At 41.3% G+C, this 26,427-nt stretch overlaps 1 protein-coding gene across 2 annotated transcripts in view; it reads left to right on the forward strand.

The window, feature by feature from the left end:
• cdkal1 (CDK5 regulatory subunit associated protein 1-like 1) overlaps nucleotides 1–26,427 on the forward strand; it is a 350,180-nt gene that overhangs the window by 3,981 nt on the left and 319,772 nt on the right. The gene's annotated exons all lie outside the window — the stretch shown is intronic.

The raw sequence follows: 26,427 nt of genomic DNA on the forward strand, positions 1-26,427 counted from the left end.
GAATTTTCTATGTTAACTCAGGTTTGAATATTCAAACTGAGATTAATCACTGTGTGTGTGCACATGAAGACATGGCAGTTATGAAAAACAGCCAATGTGGAACTTCGAGTAAGAGTCGAGCTGATGCTTCTCAGGAGGAAGAAATCGTACAGTGTAAATATGTAGAGAAGTTATAATGAGAAAGGCAGCGCTTGTCACAGTCACTATGTTTACCGTGGTGCCTTTGACTTTATAGTAATTGAAGAATATATTTCTTATTTATGTAAGCTCCACTGAAAAGCAGTATTTTTTTATGTGACTGGATGTCACATGAGGAAGTGGTAGCTAGGGGGTTGTTATGACATTGCCTTTTTTGTGTGCTGATTGCATGTGTACTATAAAACAAGTTAATTTCTGATGTCCAGACATAACCAGCATGCAGCACAAGTCCTCTGGCAATGTATCCCAGTGATCTGCTGTCGTGACATAGAAAATCCAGGGATATAGCCATAACTATGTTTTAAGTTAGCTTGCTAAGCAAGAAATCCTGCTTTGTTAGACAGGTGCCTGGTGTAAGTCTTGAGAGCAGGCTTGCCAGCCACTAGATGTCAGTCCAACCACACTAACTGAAGATACTGACTGTGAAGTCATTCCCAACACTTTCAGCAGATGACTTGGTGAACCTAATATTTTTTTAGTATGGCAGTAGACAGTTTTTTTTTAATTCTTACTTGACCTACCAAGTACAAATACAGTAGTGTATGAAAAGGGTAGGTTTCCGGGACATGTATTAAACTTTAAGACTAAATTGTAGTGTATATATGTATTTTAATATTGTTGAGAAGTTTTCAGTCTAGACTTCAGCTTTATCTCGGTCTGAGAATTCGGCCCAAACGTTGGTTATATGGAAAGTGAGTACAAAACTAAAATGTAGGAATGGACAAAAACCGTTGAATCTGATCTGATTTCAGTGTTGGGAATTCACTGATCTTTGTCTCTCTCTGCTGGGGTTATTTTGGTAGGATGTCCAGAGCACTCTCGTGCGCCCTCTCTCTCTCTCTCTCTCTCTCTCTCTCTCTCTCTCTCTCTCTCTCTCTCTCTCTCTCTCTCTCGGTCTCTCTGTCTCTCTGTCTTTGTCTTTGTCCCTCTCTCTCTCTCTCTCATTCTCTCTCTCTCTCTCTCTCTCTCTCTCTCTCTCTGTCTCTTCAGTCTGTTATCCTGTTCCCGGCAGGAGTTAACTAACAGCTCCTTGCCTACTCCTTACTGCTACAAGAGACACAAGGCCCCTGTTGTGTTAGCTATTGGGCCCTGGCCTCACAGCCTGGACATCTGGTAGCCATCAGCTTGGCTCTGTGAAAGTAAACCGGTGCAGGAGCCATACAGGGTGCACGGGGTCATCTTGCTGGCTGTGTGCTTGTGTAAATCAGAAATTCAAAGAGTCTGAAAATGTTAGCTAAAAAAATGAGCTAAGCAGACCGACCTTGGTATCATGTAGAATCAACAAGAATTTAACTGCTTTATTGCGATTCCTTAACTTTGACCGCAGAACACTTTTATTGTCAGTGTATTAAAACCAGGGGTTGATGATAGACTGACCTGGTCAAGCTGAAAGAATCAACGTTAGTCACGCATTTACACACAACAACACAACACACAATAAACACAACAGTCATTCACTCATTTGGACAGAAACAGTGTCCATGCACTCTGTTCTCCTCCAGGGGCACAGGTCCAGATGACAGTGATTATCTGGAGATATTTTAGGCCGGGTACAGCTACAGTCTGCAGCTGTTTTGAATTATACGAGACCTAGTCTAATGAGCAGGGTGTTTTAACAGCTTTCACAGCCGGTGTGTGTTGGCTTGTGTTGTTTAGCTCTGTCCTCAGGAAACTCGCAGCACTTTGACCTTCTTTTAAGTGCATGTGATGGAGTTCATCAAGAAATGAGGTAAACAGACAATTATGTCCCTGATGGGAAACAGAATGTGCTGATATCTGCATTTTGAGAGCAGAATGTGTTTGTTACCATATTTGAGTTTTCTGAGAGTGCATGGCATTCTTGGCTCAAGTGTATTATGTGCTTTCCTGGCACATCAGCTTGCTAGAAGTCCAGTCACTCTTATATCCAGAATTACCTTTAAAGAAGTATGTTGGTGACAAAAGTTTGGTGTTTGACGCTGCTTACCATTATCTATAAAAATGAACAGGAGTGTGTTGCATAGCTAAAAAAACTAGCCTAGTAGCAGTTATCTTGAAGATTCTGAGATTGGACTGGGGTGGCCATGGCAAAACCTTAATTCTGTGGTCAGTGTTGATTTTGAAGCATGCTTTGGATCATTGTTCTGCTGGAAGATCCAAAGTACAGCCCAGTTTAAGCTTCGGGCTTTGGCAGTCAGGTTTTGATTTTATTTCCGCTGGTACCTGATGGATTCTGTGATTTCCATGTATCTGAATAAATTGTCCAGGGTCTTTGGAAGAAAAACAGCCCCACAGTATCACAGAACCACCACAATACTTCACAGTGGGGATGAGGTACTTTTCTGCATGGCTGTCTTTGTGTCCACCTGACCTAACTCACCTCTGGTGTTTGTTGCCAAAAACCTCTATTTTGGTCTCATTTGACTACAGAACACGGTCCTGCTGAAGGTTCTAGTAACGTGTGGCAAACTGTAGGAGCTTGAGTTTGCTGGTTCTTGACGGCAGAGGCCTTTGTCTGGCAACCCACCCCAAACAAGCTGTGGTTACACAGGTGTTTTTTGTGATTTGGGAGATGTTGTGACCCCAAGACCTAACTACTTTCTGCAATTTCCCATCTGTGATTCTTGGAGATTCTTTGTCCACTTTTTGTCCGTTTAGCTATTTTCTTGTAGCCATTTCCTGACTTGTGCAGCTCAATAATTTTTTGTCACACATTATTGCTGTATTCTCTAGTCTTTCTCATAATGATGGATGAACAAGGGAAGGCCTTCATTGCTTATATCGTCTCCAGGGAATCTGGAAGTCATAGCTGACAATTTTAAGTGTTCCTAATTGCTTCAGGTGATCTTTAAAACATAAATTATGAATGGGAATATACTTCAGTTACATTTCACTCTTAAGAATTTCTAGTGGTGCCAACAAGTGTGGCACACACAGATTTAAGAAAAATATTTATTTAGACATGGTTTAGTTTTTACTTCTTTGAATCACTACACCTTAAGTTAGATTTTTGCTAACATTTTGAATGAAAGATCAGAAGAATACGCAATTAAGAATATTATTACAGCTCATTTTGCTCATGATTACTAGGGGTGCCAATATTTGTGAAGGGCACTGTATTTATATATGTTTTTAAGAAAAATATATACATTACATATTTTAGTGGGTCTGCTGGTTTGTTTCTTAGCAGACTATACACTTACATTGAGCTTTGCTGCTGCTACTGTGCCAAAAAAGGAAGGCCAGTGAGCTACACCTCTTCTCTGTCCTTTTAGGTGGCCTTGAACAGTAAAAGTTCACTCTTATTGACCCTGGTTTGAATAACAAAAGGTTGAAAAAAAATAACATGCCTTCACTGGCAGTTTAAAAGACTGTCCTTGCAAAGCGGTTTCCGCAGTTTTCTGTCTGTATTACCAGTCGGGAGTGTGCAATGAGCTCCGCTTTCTTACTGCTGTCCTCTGTGTGCCATGCACAGATTACACCTTATGTTGACTCAAACAGCATGAGTGGACTGTCTGTCCTTAACCTTTGTGAACTCAGTTTAACCCACTGTTAAACACGGTACATTTCACACTGTGTGAAAATCACTAGCAAGTGTTACAGGGGCCCCCTTCTCTAGGGGCTCTACATAGTGCTGTGTGATAGTGGTAATATTTAATATCACATTAATGACTTTTTTAATAACACTTTTCAAATATAGCATGGTGTCAGTGTATCAGATATTGACATTTTAATAAACATTAATATATTGAAATCATGCTTCCTGAGTACAGGTACTAAAAATATCCTACACACCTGACATCTGATTCAGCTGTTCTGTTCTGCTTTGTTCTCTTTACATTACATCAAAGAGAACCTTACACAGTAAACATTAACCAGACTGACACATCACTTCTAGAAAGGGAACTTTTTATTTTTGCCATTTTTATCTCTTGTTTGTTGACTTTGAACTGTTCTTTCAGAACAGCACTATGATGACGTTATATTGCCCAGCTCAGTTAAGTATTTGGTTATCTTTATTGTGATATTGGCTTTCGTAGTACTGAAAGCACATAAGGTTGTGCTCTGATGATCATGACCAGTCATAGTTTGATATGGGTGTGTTATAGATTCAAGGTATTCAAGTAATCCAACAATTATTTTGTTCAAAATAATGCAGGCCAATCTTTAACCTTCTCACATTATTGATGTACAAAATCTTTTATAGTGTATCACATGTAGTTATATTACATTTTAGAGTTTTTTGCTGTATTGCCTAGCCTCTACACTAAGGCCTGTTTCACACATAGAACTTGTGTGTGACGAGCGATGCAGCAGCATGACCTCTAACGGCTCAGACGTGTTAGCCATTCAAACATACAGAATTTGTGCTGCAGAGCGAGACAGCCGTTCTACAGACATCCATTTTCACAATATGCAAATAGTGGAATTTGTACTTTACTCAACAAAATGTAATACGTAAAAAAAGTACATTTGTTTAGCCTGGGCAGTTTTCTAACTTATTTCAAGCCTGGTAGACCAAGCCTGGGAAATGTGTATGCAGCACAAAATGTTTAGCTAGTATTTTGTGTGACTTTTTGTGATGTTTTTATTTGTTTTTTTGTGTTCATTGATTTTCCTCATATCATGTGGAAAAAACTCCCTAAATACTGCTCTGTTTCTGTGCCATGTCTGGAATGCCCTGCTGCACTGCTTGCGCAGCCTGTGTGAAAGCTCTGACCTGTTAGTATGAGCACCCAAATGAAAAGCAAGAAGTTCCACGTCGCTCACGCCACAGAGAGGTAGTATGCATAAAACAGGCGTAAGGCCTCTCTGAAAGGTCCTCTCGGTCACCCTTCCGGCCAAAACTCCACTGAAGGTATCAGGCTTGTGAAACCCCGGCTGCAGCTGCATGTATTGTTGCGTGGGTCCCCTGGCCTGGTGCACCTCGGTTCACAGACAGGATCAGTTTGCAGCTGCGCACTGTATGGGTCTTGCTTGTTGCTCTGATGGTAGAAATGAGTCATAGGTGAAGTAAAGAGTTTGTGGTTTGTGAAGGAAGGGGTGTGTATTTGCGTGAGGGTGGAGGGACATTCTGCATGTGTGTATTTGTGTAAGGGTGGTTCTAGTCTTTATTTTTTCTTTGTCTGTCCAAGATGTATCAGTTTCCTCTGTGCTAAAAGTGTGGTTATCATGACAAACGAAATGCTTTTGTGAGCATGTTGTAGATAAAACAAGTACTGCACTGCACAGTACTGCTGAACAACTGCATGCATTATCACAAAGAGGGCACAATTAGACCTGTTTAATTGGATTTAGTGCAGTATGTGAAATGTTAAAAAGTCATTGTGAGATTTTTGTCGGCAGTTTTTAAAGGTGGCACTGCTAGTCCATTGTGTCTGTGTGTCAGGATTGTGTGTCATGAAAACATCTTTGAGTATATTGTGATATATTTTGTCATATCACTCAGCGTACTTGTATGCACATCTATAAAATAAACTTGATGCAGGGCTATATTGAATAATTATTGCTTATCCTAATTATCCTAATGAATCTTTTTATGGTGATATAAAGAAATATGAATTGTATTGCTTGGTCCTTACATGGATGTACATTTTAAATGTTCATGACCCGCCCCCCCCCACGCATAAATACAAATCCAGCCCTGTCAGATACTTTTTAATAGTCTTGCTTTTGGCCATCTGTAATTTGACAAAATGAGTAGAAGCAGGTGCTGATTCTGTATATACTCTTTCTTTATCTCTCTCTTTCTCTTTTTCTCTCTCTCTCTCTCTCTGTTTCTGTTTGTCTGACTGCCTGTAAAACCTTATATTTGTTGCCACACAGGATGTGCGTGGCTTGAAGACTAATTGTGCTACCGTTGTTTGTTTCTTTCCTTTCAATTGTAGGAAAATAACTGTAATTGCAGCTCAGGAAACGTGTGATTTGACGATTCAGATGTGGTTTGACTGTGATGTTGCTTGTCCCATTCTTGTTTCTCCAGAGCAAAGTGAGAAAGAGTCCTAATCCTAACAAGCTGAACCAGAGCTTGTCTTTAAGCTGCCTCCGGCCGCAGTTTCATCCCAGCGTAATTGTAGTGAGTTCCCATTATACCTTCAGTCTGGATAGACAAAGGTTAATACGGTGCTGTGAAAAAAATATTTGCCCCCTCCGCAATTTCTTCTGTTTTTGCATATTAGTCACACTGGAACGTTTCAAATTACACTACTTTTAATATTAGACAAGATAACCAAAGATAAGTAAATACAAAATGCTGTTTTTAAACTGTCATTTATTGAAGGCAAAATGCTGTTCAGCCCTACCTGGCCCTATGCGGAAACGTAATTGCCCATAATAAAAAAAAAAAGTAATAGATTCTGTTACTATTACTCGATTTGTTAACCAAATTTAAGTGACGGTTGGGTTCAATTTCACTAGCCATACCCAGACATGATTACTTCCAGACCTGTTCAATCTAAATATCACGGAAAAAGAATGTGTCTGGCAATGTGAAGCAGACTAGAACGTCTCAAAAAGCAGCACATAATGCCACGTTCTAAAGAGATTCAAATACAGCTGTGAAACAAAGTCATTGAAATCTACCAGTGGTTCCATCAGTTATGAGAATTCTGCTCTCGATCAAAAAATCCTGAGGAAGAATGTCTGCCTGTCAGTTTGTGACCTAAAGCTTAAGCACCAATGGGTTATGCAGCAGGACAATGATCCCAAGCACACAAGCAAATCCACCTCTGAATGGTTCAAAAGAAACAAAATTAAGGTTTTGGAGTGGCCAAATCAAAGTCCTGCCTTGAGTCCCGTTGAGATGCTGTGGCAAGACCTTGAACAGGCAGTTCATGCTCAAACCTTTCAGTGTAACCGAATTAAAACAATTCTGCAAACAAGAATGGGGCAAAATTCCTCCTCAGCGATGTAAAATCATCACAAATGTTTGATTGCAGTTGTTACTACCAAGAGTGGCACAACCAGTTATTAGGTTTACTTTTTCATATGGGTGAAATAGGTTTTGAATAAATCTTCATTTTCATTGAATGGAATGATCATTTAAAAGCTGCATTTTGCATTTACTCATGTTTTTATTTGATATTAACATTAGTTGGATGATCTGAAACAATTAAATGTGACAAATTAGCAAAAATAAAAGAAATTGGGTGAGTGCAAATACTTTTTCACAGCACTGTACATGGTTACTGAACCATGCTGCATAGTTAAGTAGCTTCATGAAGGAGACTGTATGTACATTTAAAAACCAGATCTCCGTAGTGTTACCCAAAAAGGTCCAGAGTGGGTCCACAATTTTGTGTCCAAATAAGGACACAGTACACCTCACTGTTAAAGCAGTAGTTGCCATTACTCAAGACTTTAGTTAGTTAAAACAGATGCTGTATTTTGCTAATGACTTTTAAAGCAAGTACCCTAGGGTAAATGTTTGTGATTTACTGAATTTTTATTTATTTATTTTTTAATTTTATTACTATTATTTATTTTCATTTTTTTTACCAACGCTGTTGGATTAAAAAAAGATGTCAATCGTGTCATTTCCAGTTAACAACAGTTCCTTTTTGAATGCTGAAGAGTGTTTTTGAATTGTACGCATGAGGGCGCTACAGGCAATTGGTTCCACTAGACAGGCCTAATAAAAAATTAAGCGTGCAGCTAAAAACTGGTGCTCAGGTTAAGAGGAGTGTGGCACAACTACAGTGAGTGCGTTTACATGCACTTAGTAATCCGATCATAATCAGATTTTTGCAGTTATTATTATTCAAATGGTCATGTAAACATGATACTCTTCTTAGATCGGAGGAAGGTTTAGAAATCCGATTTAAAAATCCAATAAAGAGAGCTGGTTTTTAGCTCAGTAATCAGGTTTCTCAGTCCACGTGTACTCTTACTTGGAATTCTTTCAGATTTCTCACTCTGGCAATGTGTGAAAACAGCCCGCGGTACCGGAAGTAAACAGCGTTGCCGTGAGATGGCAGTAAAACACTTTTGGAGCGACGCTGAAACCAACTACATGCTTGAGAAAATGAAGGAATTGAATATTCATTTTCTAGTTGATGTATGTTCATATTTTCAGCTAAAGTGGGGCAATGTTTAAAAAAAAAAGCATGAAGTTTGAGTTTTGCATTCTGATTACGTCACGTCTTCTGTGAGTTTATTGTGAGCAAAAATCCGATTACTGCCTCATTCATGTAGACCTGGAGTTTCCCCATTATCTGATTGCCCAAGTGCATGTAAACTGGTTGATTGGATTACTGACAAAATCAGATTTTTTGCAGGAAAATTATCGGATTATTAAGTGCATGCAAACGCACTCACCGATGTACCACATCTGCAAGTGATAAGACAGCCAGCTGTTTTGCCTGTGTTCTCTGAGAGAATGTGTGATGCACTGTGATGCACAGGGAATAACACGTGAGTGTGTAAATTTATAGAGAATGATGTGGTGGACGGTGACTGCTTTCGAGAACTACTGAGGTGTGTTGAGCCGAGGTCCATGGTCTGACACTAACACTTACCTTGGTGATTTAATATGTTTAGTATGTTTGGCTCTACCATTGAGATTGCCAAATTAGTATTATTTTTTTATATTTTGATGAGTTGTGTCCTTGATTTTTAGTCCTTGAATTCTCTAGTGAATTTATAGTAATTGCTGAAGAGAACCATAAATAGTATATTTATTTATTTTTTTTTAATTATTTTTAATAATGAGAATAATTTTCTATGTTGCTGCCATGTCTTGCCTTGATAGTAGTGTTGAGCAGAAGTGACTTACTGCAGCTGTGATTTCTGCTGCGGCTTCTTGCCTCTGGCATCAGGAGTCTCATCAGAGTCTAATTGTCTCATTAACTATGTATTACCTTAAGCCAGACACATCACTAGAGGAGGCTGCAATTATTGTACCTCATGTATAAATACATATTAGTTTGTATCATCCTGCTTGGACTCCTTAATGTCGAGGGTACACGTCCTTCAGCACAGCAGAAGAAAGATGGAATGATTTGGTTTAGAAAAACATCCCTCCATGGTGCTAACAAATTTTGAGTAGCGTAATATACAGTTACTGACAGAGCTGAACGGTGTGCCTGCATGGTGGAATCTGAGTTCAGACACCTTCATCTCATTTCCAGTGTATAAAAAATGGTTACCTACCTGTGTTCCAGTAACCTTCATCCTCTTGGACAGTGGCTGTGCTGGACAGGATAGAGGAGGTGTATTACAATGGTTAGTGAGCAGGTCAGAGGCATAGCCTTTAACTGACTTTTCTGCACAACATCCCTCTGATCATTCTTCATTCCATTCTCTGTTAGGCTTAGATGATGATGTGCTGTGTATGTAGTTATTTTGCTGGCCAACAGGTGGCAATGTTCCTCCACTCAGTGGAAGCTGTTCACTACCCAGTGGTGTCTGGGACTTTACTTCTGTCCTGAAATGAATGACATCAGACTTAATTTATCAGAAGGGGGGAAAATATGTTAAAAAAAAATGTTTTGCCTTCTTTTGTCAGAAGGTTGACCAGAGAGCTTCTTGTCAGTTCTATGTTGCAGTTTTATTATTATAATTATGTTTCTGTTTTTTACATACGTATTATTGTATTTGTTATTATTATCTTTTATTAGGTTAAAGAGAATTGGAACTTGTTTTTTAGTTTTGTGAAAAAGATGAAAGCTTCAGACTCCCTGCAGATACTGTATGTTTGATTTCTTTTTCCTCTTCTTAACTACCGTTTGGCGTGTGTTGCCTCAACAGTGGTGTTTATTTATTAATTATTTATTGAACAGCAAAACATTTAAATCACACCTTTCTGTAGTGAAACAATCTTTATGCTGTTAATTTTTCCAATTAGGCCAGTTAAACCATTTGTTTGTAAGCAGCTCTTGAGTACATGTGCAGTTCAGTTGTAGTCTACGGTAAGTTGAGGAATCGCTTTTGATTTTATCCACCCATAGATGGCACTGTTGCTCAACGCAGTGGAAAACTCAGCCCCCCCAAAAAAAATCTTTTCCGTGCCAGGCATTAACTTCATAGAAAGCCAGCTCTCTTTTACTCCCTCTCAAAGATGGAGAGACACATTGTAATAATGATTTACATAAAACAGATAGTACTGCCTGTAAACATTAACTGCCAACGGTTCCTACATCCTTGTTCCAAAAAGAAGTTTCAGGAAGTCCTGCCTCATGAATCAAGAAGTTTAAGGGTGAATCAAGGTTTATTCATAGCCTGTTAAGATCAGTTTAATACTGGGTTTCTTTCATCCATGTTTCTGCGGTTGCTGACCTTTTAAGGAGTGCTATGACTTTCCCAATCTTTGCTGTAAACTGAACATTTACCTTTTTCCCATTAGTTTCACGTGCGTAATGGGAGTAGTATTTTCAGTGAACGCGTGTGTACACCTTACTAGTGCTGTTGCTCATTCATGAAAAAGCCAGTACTCTGAGCACTGCGATTGGCTGAGCGACATCTACGCAGCGCTACCCGTCTGGTGGAGGCAACCAATGAAGAAAGCCCCAGCAGCTCACAGCGGCTGAGCCTCTGCTGTTAGAGAGCAGTGCTCTACGCACTTACTGCAGCCTCGCCAACTCACCGACACAGCGCTCTGCTGGAGCAGTTTTCAGCAAGCCGGCGACACCGCTCCGACTTTCCCTCTGCCGCCAGGCTCGCTTCCACCCAGACTACAGTGGTGAAGAGAGGGAACAGAGAGAGATGGGGAGAGAGGAATGGAGAGAGCTTGGAAAAGAAAGACACTGCGGAGCAGAACAGTTTGACCGAGTCGACAGCGAGGCATGAGCTGCGGTTACTAACGGTTCCGCCGTGAAGGGAATAACATCAACTTTCAGAAGAGAGCAAGGGAATCTCGACGTTTTGGTTGGCATGGAGCGGAGAGTGAATGGCCACCTCCCCACATCACATTAGAGGACCTGCGGAGCCATTTGGACAGTTAAATTTGCCTACTTTTGTGTGTGCGTGCATGTTGTCGTGTTCTGTTCGCCTCAATCAAAATGTAACAGAAATGAGGGAATTGTAAGACTCAGTTGAATCATGTTTTGTTTTCTAAAACAAGTCGAAGCCATCATATCTCCAAACACCTGCTGCTAATCGCTTTATTTAACAGAAATATTTTACACAAATACAGAAAGAAAGCCTATTTTCAGTAGTTGGAAATGAGCAGCATTTTTGAATATCTTATAAGCTTAATTATTATTTAACCGTTTAACATATCATCCTTTATTTAGATGCAGGTCCTCTTGTGCATCCACAATAAAATGGTAACAGTCCTTGGCCCAAAAACAGGCATGTGTTATTGTCAAAAAGCAGATAAAGACAGATGTCAAGGTATCCCCAATGCAGTCCAATGTCATGAACTGGGCTGTAGAATCATGAGTGAGATGTGGGTCTCATGTTGAAAAAGGGTGTTTTGGGGGACAAATGACATGGCAAGTTATTTCCAGTCCTCTCAGTTTTCCCCCAAGGCCAGTCTGCTCATTTCTGCATATCCATGAAAAGGTCATAATGCCCCTTCTTGCACTCTCTGGATATAAAGAATGTATCCCAGACATATTGTTTTTTTTGTTTTTTTTTATTATTATTAATATGAAACCATTGCTTTATTAAGGGATCCTGTGATACTGTGTGATCTGAAACAAACGGCGAGTGTGAATATGAAGTCAGTATTCACGTTCTGCACTGCACTGATCTTAGTAACACAAAAGCAAACCCAAGTTCAGCACTCTTAAACTCCAGCAGCGCCAGCCCTGGTTTCATGTCTTCGGATAACACACCACTTTCCAGCGCACAAACATGTCCTTGTCAGGCACTCTGCTTGTTTGGTCTAAGGTCTGGATCCTTTCACCAGGCTGCTTCTTTGCCTGGTGGTCCCTCTTGACCTGCTGTTAAAATAGGGAGGGAGGACAGGGCCTGCATGACTTATGTCAACTAGCTATTAAGTTGTAAATCCAAACTAAAGTGCCTTTTAATTGAAGCTCGTCTTGAAGTGGCCTCTTCTCTCTATCCTTGGCCTGTGCTGAGTAAATGTAATGGCTAAGGTAAACACTGTTCTCTTTGTCTCTCGGCCTTGCTTAAGGACAAAGGTGACCGTGTGGACTTAAGTGGAGATGCCGTTTCTTTAACAGTTGGCAGGGTCAGTGTGGTTCTGGAATCCACAGCTGATTTCAGCAAGGTAAATTGGAAGTAGTTGCGGACAATGATCTTGGACGCAGATGTTTTGTGTTAAGTGCTGCAGGTTGATAAGGAAGGTTCATTTTCATCCCTTCAGCATTAAGGCTTTGGTGGTGACAAATACAGTGCAGCTCCATTCATAACTGTTAGTCAGGGAGATTTCTGCGCAGCAATCTTCACCTTCCACCCCCAGCATGTAATGTTTTTGCGGCCCGCAGAGGTCGTCATCAGATGAATGCAGCTTGCACCGCCCCATACTCCCCCTCTCTCTTTTACCCAGGACCCATAAACCATGACCGTCCCCAATCATATTTCCACCTAGTAGTATGGCAGACAGGGAAGCCGTTATCTTCTCTTATGACCGAGAACCAGAAATGGGAAGAGGGGCATCTAGATTGACCCAGAACGATGGATCAGTCTGGTTACCGGACACAACCAGGAGCAAGCAGCAGTCCTCCTCATAGACATTTCTCCTGTAGTCCTGGCTATAGTAAGGTGAAATGATGGCCTTTGACCTTGGCTTAATAACTTCTGAATCATTCCTTTGGAGCATGTGCTACTGGAGGGCTGTTTGACTCGTATCTGTTTTTATTCACATGGTTTGACTGTGAAGGTATGGGGGCTGGGAGATAGTGGGACATCCTGACTTTACGATCACCTCAAGTGAGGTATGTAGAGATGGTGTACTTGCTTTGAGTCATTTCAGTTTTCATTGTAGCCCCGTGAAAGTCTTATGTCATGAAACTGTCAATTGCAGTATAGTATATGCAAAGAACTTTGGTATAATTGGACATTACATCCTTGTCCCAAAGCCGCAAGAAGTAGTTCTGTGATTAAACTTTGAGTCGTTCTGGTCAGTGAGACTTTACTTTCTTAGTCAAGTGATTGTCACAACAGCACTGTTCTACACCAGCACTTACTGTCAACATTTGCGGTAATGTCCTTGTGAACGAAATATTTTTTCCCTGGTTATGAATAGATATGAAGAAAAAAGATGGCCCTTTAAGTTTTCACAAAAGGGTACATAATTAAAGTGGCAGAAAAGGCCTTGTTGGGTGGGGGCTGGCAGCAAAGGTGGGGTAGGGATGACAAACCACGTTCAATCTTGTATGGAGTCCAACAAGATGTTGGAGAATGAGGGTTTTCAAAGCAGTCTTTAAAAGCCACTTTCTTTTTCTCAGTGTTTTCCCCTCCCCTCATCTTGTTCTTCTCTTCTCTCCCAAGATAACCCACTTTGAGTTTTTGCCCATCAATTTTAATGACTGCATTACCCTGACCACCTGCTGGAGCTGAGTGGGGTGGAGGGGCTGACCCGAGAGGACAGGACTCGTTATAGATTAATTCTGCATGTCTAGATCCTCTGCGTGCTCTGGCGTGAGCCTCGCTGAATAAATACAAATGAAAGGGGCAAAAGGAGCGAAATGCTCTTGAAAGCCCCCAATGACTCGGAAAGGCAACAGCAATTTGCATGCAGCATGTACTTTTTGATGTTGTGAAGCAAAAAGGTCTGACTCAAGGCAAATGAGAAGCCACTGACCTTTTTGTGTTGTGGAAATGGTGAATAATTGCACAGACATGGTGTGCATGAGCAAATCGGGGGCTGAAACGACTCTGTCTACTTGTGCTTCAAAAGGAATGAAGAGTTTTGACAGGAGAGGTTCTTTAAGTTTTTGTTTTTGCCCCACTAGCATGTTGACTCCTTGTGGGATTGTTGAGGTAACTGCTGTATGGATTTTAGTTGCTGGAAAAAGTTAACTAAGTAAATATTGTAATTTGAATTTGAAGAAATCCATAGTGCAGCATTGATTAGGCATTAGTGGCTTGGCTTGGTTTCGATTCTGAGAAGCTATCTACTGAAGTGTCCTTGAGTGGAGGCTATTTATAAAAGCCCTAGCTGATGGCATTAATATCCCATGCAGTTCATATTGGTGGGATCAAGACTTGCTGAAGTGACAGTTGGCCATTCCCTAGCCACTGATGCTGTGGGACCAAGGGCCAATGCCTGCTCAAACTGTCAGCACCGATCAACAGGAAATGTGTTCCTCCTTACACTCTCTCACCAGCTCCTGCTATCTCATTCTGTCCCCCCACCTTGGCTTTTCCTGGGAAGTAAACAAGCGGTGTGTACAAATGTGGCCTGAGCTGTCCAAGGCACCCAGAGGAATGTCTGGTCAATTTTGTTAATTAGATGTTGATTGGTGCTGTCTGTGAGCTGAGCGTTGGCCTTTCTTAATTGTTTAGATTTATCTGCTTGTATGTATGCATGTGTGAGGACCGTAAGCGGAGCCGCAGCAGCTGCAGGGAGAGTAAATACCCCTAACGATTGGCTGGATTATCCATCACCATCAGGGCTGTCCTAGCAGCCTGGGCATCCGGGTGATGGCTGCTGACATTGCCCACTTGCGCACAGTCACTCTGGCAGCCTTTTGGTGATGGCGTGTGTTAATAATGAAACATGGGAAAATTTCACAAAAGTACCAGCCTCTCAGTAATGCTGTCTCTCAAATGCCCCCCAACTACACCCCTTAGTGCTCTGTCTCACTCCGGCGAATGCGTCAGTCTCCCAGACCCGTTTGATTATTCAGTGTTTGGCTGCAGTGTCATTTGGCCTGTCGTGATCATGAAATTTAAGCTAACAATGAACAATTGGCGTATAAAAAATGCAGTTAACATTTGTTCATTGTATGCAGCTACTGAAGGGCAAGGCTAAACTGGCCAAATTGGCTGGTTACTTCTCTTTCTTCCTAGCTGTTGATACTTGGTCATCAGTTTGCACTGATGACAGAAACAATTTAAACTTATAAACAAATATTTCTCACCGCTAAAGATGTTAAGAAACATCAGATAAACAAACAAACTTGTGAAAAACGTGTTATTGCACTAGTCAGAAGTTAGCACTTTTTTTTTTGAGACCTGTCATGGTACGACCCATTACATGGCTCAAACACTTTTCTTCTTTGGTCGAGTTACATGTATTTGTCTTACCCAACAGATGTTATGCTTGTTGAGATGTAAATGTGTGATTGTGAAAGCTGACAGTGTAGAAAGTAATTGTGAATAGCTCAAGTAATTGAGGTCATGTGACAAGCCTGTTGATACTTAGTAGCTCCCAACTGATGACAGAAAACACACACACACACACACACACACACACACACACACACACACACATACACATACACACACACACACACACACACACACACACACACACACACACACACACACACATACACATACACATACACACACACACACACACACACACACACACACACACACACTATATAAGTTGCTCATCCTCCCGGGTGCTGGAGCCCATCCCTGCGGTCAATGGGTGGAAGGCAGGAAACACTCCGGACAGGCTGCCAGTCAAGTAAAGTCAAAGTTTATTATCACAGTCCATCACAGGGCAGACACGCTGACATACACATTCACACACAAATTCACACCTAGTGGCAATTTAGCCTCTCCAGTTGCCCAGACTGCATGTCTTTGGACTGTGGGAGTACCCGGAGGAAAGAACATGCAAGCTGGGAGAACATGGAAGCTCCACACAGAACCCAGGCCCTTTTTGCTGTGAGGCGACAGCGCTGCTCACTGTGCCGCTGTGGCCCCCTGACAGAAACTCAATAAACAAGTTCAAATAAACAAACATTACTCACTGCTTCACTATAAAGGTGTTATTAACAAACATCACATAATCAAGCCTTACTCATTGCTGCCTTCTAAAAGTGGTGAAGCACCAATCAGAAGTTAGAACTTTTGTAGTTTTGACAAAACCCTTGACCTCAATAAGTGCATTTTCTTATTTCTTTTATTTACATGTATTTGCCTTACACAGCGGATGAAAACTCACCCAATTTATGTTCTGTTTATAATGTAAATACGTGATTGTGAAAGCTAAGGACTGGAGAAAGACATTGTGGTCAGTGGTCATTGCTACCATTTCTGTTACTGTTGTCTTTGTCCCCCACCCCCAATAGCTAGAGGTTGCAGTGGCTGACCACATTGCCCAAAACTCAAGCAGAGGGGAGGATCTGCCTAGATATGCTACGATGAGTAAGAGTTGATATTGAGAAATGGCTAATGGCTAAAAGCTTTCCAGGCTCTTCATGGTTGTTTGGTATGTTTTTTTGCATTGGCCTTCCTAAACTGACAGAAGAGAGAGAGAGAGAGCGCTCTGGTTAGTTATAGATTTTTTTTTTTAAAACCCTGGAGCACTTGCTGCTTCTGAAACATGAATATGCCATCTTTTGAAAGCATGGCTCACAGAACCAAGCGAAGCGGCATGCATTTTTGGTGTGGAGCCTCATTCATTTGAATTAATGATGAGCGTTTATTTAAGTGGGATGAATTACTGGTGTGTGTCACTGTGCGGTTGGTTTTCATAACATCCCCCCTTCAGCAAGAGGCTCTTTGGCTCACTGTAAGTAGTTGTGTGTGAAACTCTTCTATCATCTACTTGCTGCGCTGAATAGGTTTTTTCTGTTATGCTGCATGAGACTGCACATCACACAAGTCTTTGTGGTGTTGCTGGCGATTGTGGTGTTACAGTCTAGTAACCTGTGGTGGCCTCCTGTCCGAGTGTGAGCACTTGGTTTGCCCTGTCGAGTTAAGGCCTGGTCTCATCAGCAAATTAGTGAAGGAGATTTCCTCTATCTGTACTTCAGTGTGTGCTGAATTGTGATGTCACTGTGGGCCATCTGCTAGTTTCTATGGTTGTTTAGAGAGTGAAGGATAGGGACGAGTAACCATCGATGAGGTCAGTGCAGACCGTCTGGCGGCTCTTGGGCGTAATGATGAGTGTGTAGTGTGGCTTGGTGTTGAGGCAGCGTGTGAGATGAGGAGGGAGGCTACCTGCCGCGACTGTCTGCTACAACAGCCTGCAGCCCCATTGCCCATAAGCCCACTGGCATAGGCATGTCTGGCAACGCTACTGTTACTGGACCACCACAGTACAGTAGGATGTTGGGAAGTGCAGGTTGGAGACATGTTGAAGACTTTTATTTTGCTCTTAAATGTGAACTTAAAATGTGATTATTATTTTTTTTTTTTCTGTATGATTCACTGTGTGTATGAATTCAGGGTATTTTAATTTTTATGGTTGAGATAAGACCAAAGAAACATTTTCTGCATTGGTTAGACAATAGAGTGTTAATCACTTTTCTTCTATTAACCACATGAACCAGGCTCAAAAAACTTAAGCCAGAGGAGTTCACTGTTGGTAAAGAGTAAAATCACTGTCAAATTTCAGCATGGTGAGCCAGAGCTTTCTGTGCGCTACCATGTTTTCTATCACTACATAAAATGTACACAAGGCTTTCTTTCTTCTGGATGCACAGTTTATTTATTTATTTATTAATTAATTTATTTTTTCCCCCTAGAGCGAGCGCTTGAGCACTTTTAGAGCACAGTGCAGATCAGTAAGTGCTTATTATGGATTTGTTTAAACAGAGTAATGATAAAGCATGTCTGATGTGTGAACTACACTAAATGGACAAAAGTATTAGGCCACTTCTAAATCCATAGGTTTTAACTTCCGGTCTTCTGGGAAAGCTTTCTACAAGATTTTGGAGTGTGTCTGTTGGAGTTTTTGCCCATTCTTGCCCAAAGAGCATTTGTGAGGTCAGACACTGATATTAGATGAGAGGGCCTGACTCACAGTCTCAGTTCTAGTTCATCCCAAAGGTGTTTGATGGGGTTGAGGTCAGGGCTCTGTGCAGGCCTGTCAAGTTCATCCACACCAAACTCACTCATCCATGTCTTTATGGACCTTGCTTTGTGCACTGGGGCTCAGTCATGCTGGAACATAAAAGGGGCCTTCCCCAAACTGTTTTCACAAAGTTGGGAGCAAACAGTTGTCCCAAATGTCTTGGCATGCTGAAGCATGAAGATTTCCTTTCACTGGATCTAAGGGGCCTAGGCCAAACCCTGAAAAACAACCCCATAGCATTATCCCTCCTCCACCAAATTTACAGTTGGCACAATGCAGTCAGGCAGGTAAGGTTCTCCTTGCGAAACCCAGGCTCGTTCATCAGACTGCCAGATAGAGAAGCATGATTCATCACTCCACAGAATACGTTTCCACTGCTCCAGAGTCCAGGGGTGGTGTGTTTACACCACTCCATCCAACGCTTGGCATTGTGCTTGTTGATATAAGGCTTGCATGCAGCTGCTCAGCCATGGAAACACATACCATGAAACTCCCAGCACACAGTTTTTGTGCTGATGATAATGCCAGAGGAGGTTTGGGACATTGCAGTTATTGAGTCAACAGAGCGTTGGTGACTTTTGTGCACTTTGTGCCCCAGCACTTGGCAACCCTGCTCTGTAACTTTACATGGTCTGACACTTCGTGGCTGAGTTGCTTTGGTTACCATAAACGCTTCCTCTTTTCAGTAATACCACTTACAGTTGATTGTGGAATATCTAGGAGGGAAGAAATTTCCGATTTGTTGCAATGGTGGCATCCTATTACAGTAACACACTTGAATTCTGTGAGCTCTGTAGAACAACCCATTCTTTCACAAATGGTTGTAAAGGTGGACTTCAGGGCTAGCTGCTTGATTTTATACACCTGTGGCAATGGGACTGAATGAAACACCTGAATTCAGTAATTAAGAGGTGTGTCCCAGTACTTTTGTCCATAAAGTGTATATTCATATTCATGTGTTTTTCATGTTCAAAATTGCATTTTGTCAGTCAGCCAAGACATATTTAGCGTTTTTAGTTTTGCACTGGAGCTATGAGACTAATGCTGCTAACAAGTAATAAAAACTTTTACCCCATCAATTAGTGTAAACTAAACTGAGTAAAATATTACATGGTTGCCTCAAATCACACTGAGGACCCTCTACAGCTATTGGTTTAATAATGTTTGCTGCCTCTTTGTTTTCTATTCCTTAAACATGGGTCACCAATGCAGTTCCTCTCAGGCAAAATGTCAAAAAATCATCTCCAGGTCAATTTGTTTGTTTATAGTGATGCTGCTGACTTGAGTGAACTCAGAGGGTGGCCACAGTGCTGGCTTCTAATCTAGGCGGGATTTGCTGCATACATGTGTCTAAAGTGTATCAATAATCGCAGGATTTCAGACTATACCCAGATGGTATGAGGTCTTTAATCTGCCATCCAGACAACTGCACATAACTCGGGAGCAAACACTCTCTCAGACAAATGAAATGGGAACAAAAACAGCCCAAAAACTGACAGAACAGCTTAGGAGGCATAATTCCATTATCTCCCATGTGGCCATCTACCCTTAATGCACAGCGACACAGTCCCTTAGAAATGGCCAAGAACATATTTAGAATTTCTTCCGCTTGGGACTTCAGCTAATTTCAGTTCTCGATTAGATACAAATTGTGCGTCCAATCAAGAGGTATAATATACTTAAGTGGACCAGAAGCCCTGGACGTTTCTGGCCTCTCTGGAAGGACTCCCGTGAAAGTTCTTTCTGGCTAATGTGTCAGAGACTCTCCAGGGGTTTCATTTTAAAGGGACGGCTCCCTGTAGTCTTCATCTCTGCTATTGATGAGGATAATGAGGACGTCCGTCTCTCGGGCGGCTTGTCTCAGTGCAGGGATGTTTATCAGTCCACATGCTGTTTTCCCCCACCAAATGCCTCCATTCCTGCTCTAATGGGGAGTGATTGTCCCAACACAATTTAGATTTTCAATTTTGATATTCAGCATAAAACACTGAGAGTGCTTTTTGCCCAATTTGCATATAAAGAGGTCACCATGGACAAGCTTTTGTCTGGTACCGTTCATAAGAATCTGTTTGAGTAATGGTTTAGATATGCCACTGGTATGTATGTATTTCTGAGTGTGCGCAAGTGAATGGGAGAGATTGCCACAAATTAAAGAGGCCAACATCAGTTAATGTAACCTTTGTGAGATACTTTGTCTCTTGAGTTTTAAATCATTGAAAATCAACTTGGTGGCGTTTATGTCCATAAGCAGTGTGTGTCACAGGTCATCCTAAAGATTTGTTTATGCATTTGGATAGATTTCAGGTTGGAGGAGAACGAGTTGAAACTGGGAAATGGGTCTGTATCTGAGACGTACACAGGAGGGGAAATCCTATCAATTATTCATCATGACAGTCATTTGAAATTTCAATTTTTGTTTTGTTTATTAATTACGCTTTAAAGCAGACTGTGCCATGGGATTCGCTATGTCCCGCTCTGCCTGGTAAATGCCTTGGGCGACTGTGTCACAGCCACTTTTAACAACTCTGCAGGCAGGATTAACCGTCAAGGTTTCCATAAATTACTTATATGTTGGCTTTTGATAACAAAGTTCTTCTTTCAGAACAGAGGCACGTTGGAAGCTGGGGTGTGGAGGATTCATTTTTAATTGACGACTTAGACCTCTCCAGGCTTGGCTGATTGTGTAAACGTGTTTTGTGGTGGCACTTTTGGGCTGGAACTTTTTTTTCAGTTTATGATGAAAGTAAGAGTCACCAGGGAACAGTTGGAGTCTTCTGCTAAGCTGAATGCCTAATTGGCAAATTATTCAAGTGCCAGATGCACTGTGTAGCATTTTTTGGTTCATTTTCTGTGCTGTGTCCTTACAGTGAGAATCATTGAAAAATGGCTTAAAAAAGGCCCTGATGAGTCAGAAACTTAATCCTGAGGTGAAAACTTGAGCATTTTATTGCTTTAAAAATGTCTGACTGCATGTAAATTACAGGATTTTATTAGTCACTTTCCCCTTTAGTGTGCAGTTATAGATTGTGGCGCTGTACCACAGGTTGATTTGGTGATTTAGGCCTGTTGCTTCTTATTTTTTGTTACATATTTATTTTTTGCTTTTAGTTATGTGTACTATTTTTCCTCAACATAGCTTGTTAGCATGTACTTTAGAAAAAGATACTTACAGTGCTTTGAAGTGAAGAGGCAGAGAACCTTCACAGAGGGGGCCTTGAAGTGTGAGCCATGGAGGATGGTGGGGATTGTGCTTGCGGGACAGCTGGCCCGGCCCTCTTAAGAGCATTAGCTCTTGCCTCCCTGTAAAGGTGCTGGAGCATGGCTGCGACTTGACGCCTCCCTACTGCCAAGCGTATAACGCAAGGAGACGTTACCGGCTGCACGAGGGACTCTCTAAGCCTATCAGGGTGCAGCAAGACTGAGCGTGTGCTTCGGATTAATTTTGGGGAAAGTGGGGGGGGTGGGCACTTTCTCTTTTTTTCTGTAGGTGGCAGATCTATCAGCTGAATTTCATTTCCGTTTCAGTGACTTCAGACACGCACCGCCTTGTCTGTTAACAGCTCAGAGTGCGCAGGCGGTATTAAACTTATCGCTGATGATTTATTTGAGCAGAGTGATTTGCGGTGTGTGCGGTGCGACCTGTATTTTGGCATGACCAAACCAGCCCTATTAATGTGCAGGAGAAAAGGATTGCAAAAGATTGAGCTAGGCTTTTATAAGCTGTGAGACAAAGCTGGATTTTGTTGGGATGAAGATGTCAGTATCTTCCTTTCAAAGAAGCGCCATGTTGTAGAGGATTGATGGCTGGAATGATGATGGAATAGTTTGTCTGACGTTGCTAGCAAATGCTGGAAGTCAATAGTCACCCTGTAGTCACCCCATAAATACATGCCCACAACTTCTCTCAACCCGCTTGAACTGTGTCCAGGTCTTAATTCAGGTCGCACAAACACATCGATGTGGAACACAGTGTGGCACACTGAACTATAAAAACAAAAAAAAAAAATTCTGTGTAGTGTAGCAGATGTATGAAGATTTTGATATTTATTTGTGGAAACAGCTTTGAGTGATTGACTTCCAGTGTTTGTTAACGCTGGCTATGTTCACATGCAAAGATTTTTGCCCATCTGATTGAATACATTCTGGTTATAGATTAGGACTGAGGTGTTTGTTTGCACTCTACTCAACAATCTGATAGGAAATCTCCGTTTAGATGCACACTACAGGTAATTGTACAAGTAAGAGTACCACTTAATGTAGACGTTACCATGACAATGAGCATCATGTGAATCCAGTCCGAATGAGACAAGCAGCGGTGTGTTACCTGAGTTTTCAACTGGTGCGCTTGTGTTTTTAATTGCTTTAAAGTTATAGCCGCTTAAAGAAAATGTACTTCACATGTACTTATTAAAGAAGGGTGAGAGGAAGACATCATGTTCTGAGACACACAAGCTGGACGCCAGTCCAAACCGCCGTCTTAAAGTTCAAAGCATAAACTTCATCTCCTCTGCAGACCAGTTTCTGCTCCCGCCACGTTGACTGTTCTAAACTTTCGCTATGACGTGAACGCACATGCACAGTACTTAAATGTTCAGATTGGGAATGTAACTGGATACTGACGTTTACATGGTTATTATTCTTCTATTTAACCTCGTTCAGTCAGATAGAAATTGTATTCCGAATGGCTTCAATCGGACTCTATCTAGTCCGATCGAGGTGTATACATGGACGTATTCTATTCCGATTGAGCTATTAGTCAAATTATTGTTAGATTATCAGGCTGCATGTAATCTTGGCTGCTGATAGTCTTGCAGTTCTAAACTAAAGAAACAAAATTTGTACATCAGGTGTGTGAAAACCTCAAACTATTCCTTTAAGTAGCTCAGTTAGATGGTGTTTTTTTGCTGATTGAACCGGACTTGACTTCTTCATTCAGAACCTCCTGGCTCTGCCAGACTGTTCTTTTATGAACTCAGAATTTCTCTGTGTGCTCCCACCTTCCAGCCCTTATTACGTGGGCACGCTAAATGTTTTGGCCACTAATTTCAGCTAAATATATTACAATAATCCATGAATACATTGCTCTTTCTGTGTCTACTCTAGGAAATGACACTCAGGCTGAAACACAGTGGCCCTTAACACGTGCATTGTATAGCAACTATATAAAGTATGTTCGGAACTAACAATGAATTTCTAAATTATGTGTATTGTAATCTTACTTATCCTTCTTTGTTGTTCACTTTTCACCTACAGAAGTAGACATATTTGTAAGAATATGTGTTGTGGTTTGTAGGCCATCATGGTGGGAGGCACCATTAGAGATTTTGGTCACATCACCTCTCCATTCCCAGTCACCTTGTCTGTGATGCTGAGATATCTGCTACCTTTTGGTGTTTCTCCACTTTATGCACTGTGGTCAGTGGACATTGTAATGAATAAATGGGCTAATCTGCTGCGGTCACCAGATGAGTTTCTGTGATCCTCAGTGGTCTTACATTACCTTCTGATCTCAGTGCTCTGTGCTGTGGTTACTTGAAGCCTGAGGGCCTGTCCTGACAGGTCATAACTGCTACTCTGCCTGGCCCTGCTTCCTAAAGCAGTCATGCTTCATTGTGAGATTTAAAGCCTGTTGAGCCAACCTAGACAATTCCCACAAACAGACGTTTTCTTTAGATGACAACTAGCCTTATCGTTGTTACAAAATAGGACATGATTCAGATGATTTACTATCTACAGTCTTCAGAAGGTTTCTGCAGGGTTGAATTTGCATACGAGCTCTATGTGAAGGGCCTTTGAATAGAGGTGCTGTGTCTGGGACATCAGTCAAAGGAAACATTTAAATTTCCCTTAACTGCTCTTCTCGTGGCTGCTTTCTGGGAGAGCAAGCAGTTTACACTTCATCACATTCCTTAACTTCAGCTTGTGTCTGCAGTGAACTTTTGATTCTAAAGAGAGAGAAGCACTTTTCGTGATCTTGGCCGTGCTGTTAATATCAGACAGTTCTAAACCGAGACCAGTCTTGCTTTTGTGTATAGCCTTCACCTCGTTTTTGGCCTTGCTTTCTTTGACATCCTGCTATAACATTCGCTTAATCCCATAGATCTTTTTCTGTTTACACAACAAGTTGACACGGAGTTAGTGTTTCTCCCTGTTCAACGTCTCCTGTGGTGTCTGTGTGTGTTGGAAAAAGAACGCTGTGTTCTGTGGCTTGGACCAAAGCTCAACTGATGGTTAGGGGGGAAAAAAATCCAGTCTGGCTACATTACTGACCTTGAGTGGAATTTTATAGCAAACATCATATATTATTTGTTAAAGGCCTTGCTGGTGTGTATCACCTTTAAAACTAGTTGTCATGTTGAGCGAGGAACAGAATGTTGAAGATTTCAGCCTGAAAGTGGGAGCCTAGTTTAGGCACTATTCTGGCCTTTTCCAGCCAGAACATAAAGTGAGTGTCCTCAGCCCCTACTTCTGAAACACTGAGGATTCGGTGATGTGCCTCCATGCTGATAGATGGTGTATGTGTATTTGGACTAGTGGTGACATGAACAGGATACATTGTCATCACCACTATTTTGCTAGTTTGTCACTCATTCCAGCCTAAAGCCCAGCATGCTGAGTGTAGCTGTGACTGACTTTGTGCCTGTTCAAATACAGCTTTTAAATGGCGAATTCCATTGATGGCTTTCTTAAAGAAAATCAATTATTTCAAGCTACTGCCATGGTGAATTTATCCCTGAAATATATTAATCCTGAAAATCACCACCGGTGCCAGCAAAATCAGTAATATTTAGCACTCAAGGACGCCTTTAGTAGACTTTGTTGGACAGTTCTTGCTGGAGAGCTGCGAGCCAAAGCAGTAGCAAAGTGGACAGCTGCAAATGCAGTCAAGGTAAGCATAGCAGAATGAGAGTGAGATGCTAGAATCATGAAGGAGTTGGAACATGCAGCCACATTTACTCTCCCAGATGTTGATGATGAAAATTGGAAGCTGCGTTCAGTCTTGGGAAATCATGTTATTTTTATGTTTAGGTTGTGTTCACATGTTGAAAATGTAATAGAATTATTGAAAGTAATAAATACATTCTAATGAAGCTTGTTTTGTCCGCTTATAGGTATAATAAAAAGCACTGCTTTTTAAATGGAGGAAAAACTATCTTTAGGATCGAATTTGAGCAAATAAGACAAGTGTGATTAATCACAATTAACTACACAAAAGAATGTGTTTCACCAAAAAGAATTATGTTATTCGTTTGACAGCCCTAATATGATATTGTCAGAAGAAGCTGTATAAGAATGCCTGGGCTTGCAAGACTGCTGTATCATTACTTCATTTCAGGGTGTGATGTGTTATAGTTGTGTTACGTTATTAGGAAGAAGAGAGGACAGGACTGTAAGGCAATTATGTATTGCCTGTACTAACCACCTCTCTCTCAGTAATGCTCACACATGCTGTCTCCAGTTCTAGGGCTTATAATCAGTGACAAGCTCTCATGTTTGCCCTTTTTAAATCAGTTCTTCTAATGTCTGTGTTCCTTTTTTCCCTCTTGCCTCTCCATTCATTTTGTTAGCAGTTGTCTGGAGTGTTTTTTTCCTCTGCCTTTGCTTTTTACAACAATGGTGTCCTCCAGTTGACCATGTTCAGAGGCCGACTTTGCCGTTTGTACTTCTGCACATGCAAGTGTTGAGTTGTTGGGAGGGCTTGGAGCCTCCTTTATCTGGAAATAAATGCAGCTGGAATTTGCATTTCATTTGCATATAGCCCCTGCAGGCTGTTTGGAATGGCAAGAGGCTAAATTCCATATTTATTACCCGAGTCTTAACTAGTTTTCTATTTTACGCCATTTGCCTCTCATTTGCATGGGCTAGGCTTGACTGGGAATTGGGGGTTCGATGACCTAAATTGTTTTAATTCTTGAGAACAGTGAAAGCAACCCTTGTTTATTATTAATTAAATTAGGCCACTTTAACGCAGCCATAAATATATGTTGGGATATTAAGTGAGCAGAAGGATATGGCCCGTTCCTAATGAAAGCACAGCATAGTGTATAATGCGTGTGTCAGTTCTGTTGCTTGACAAATGAGCATGTGGTATGTCTACAGAGAATTCATTACTTATTAATCTCCCTCCCTGGCCCGTGTAGAATAGGTGCCCAGGCTTAAGACTACACACGGCCTAAGAACACACTTGTGAATAAAATGACTTTGCTTTACACACAGTTAATTAGCTTTTCTAAAAAAAAATCATTTATTATTCATTGTTTGTTTGTGAAGTGTGACTTATGTAAACTGTTATGAAAGGGATTATAGCATCTACAAGGAGGCAGCATAGAACAGTAAGAGTGTATGTTCTCCCTGTGACC

This window comes from Colossoma macropomum, unplaced genomic scaffold (assembly GCF_904425465.1).
Source record: "Colossoma macropomum unplaced genomic scaffold, Colossoma_macropomum, whole genome shotgun sequence".
Taxonomy (NCBI): domain Eukaryota; kingdom Metazoa; phylum Chordata; class Actinopteri; order Characiformes; family Serrasalmidae; genus Colossoma; species Colossoma macropomum.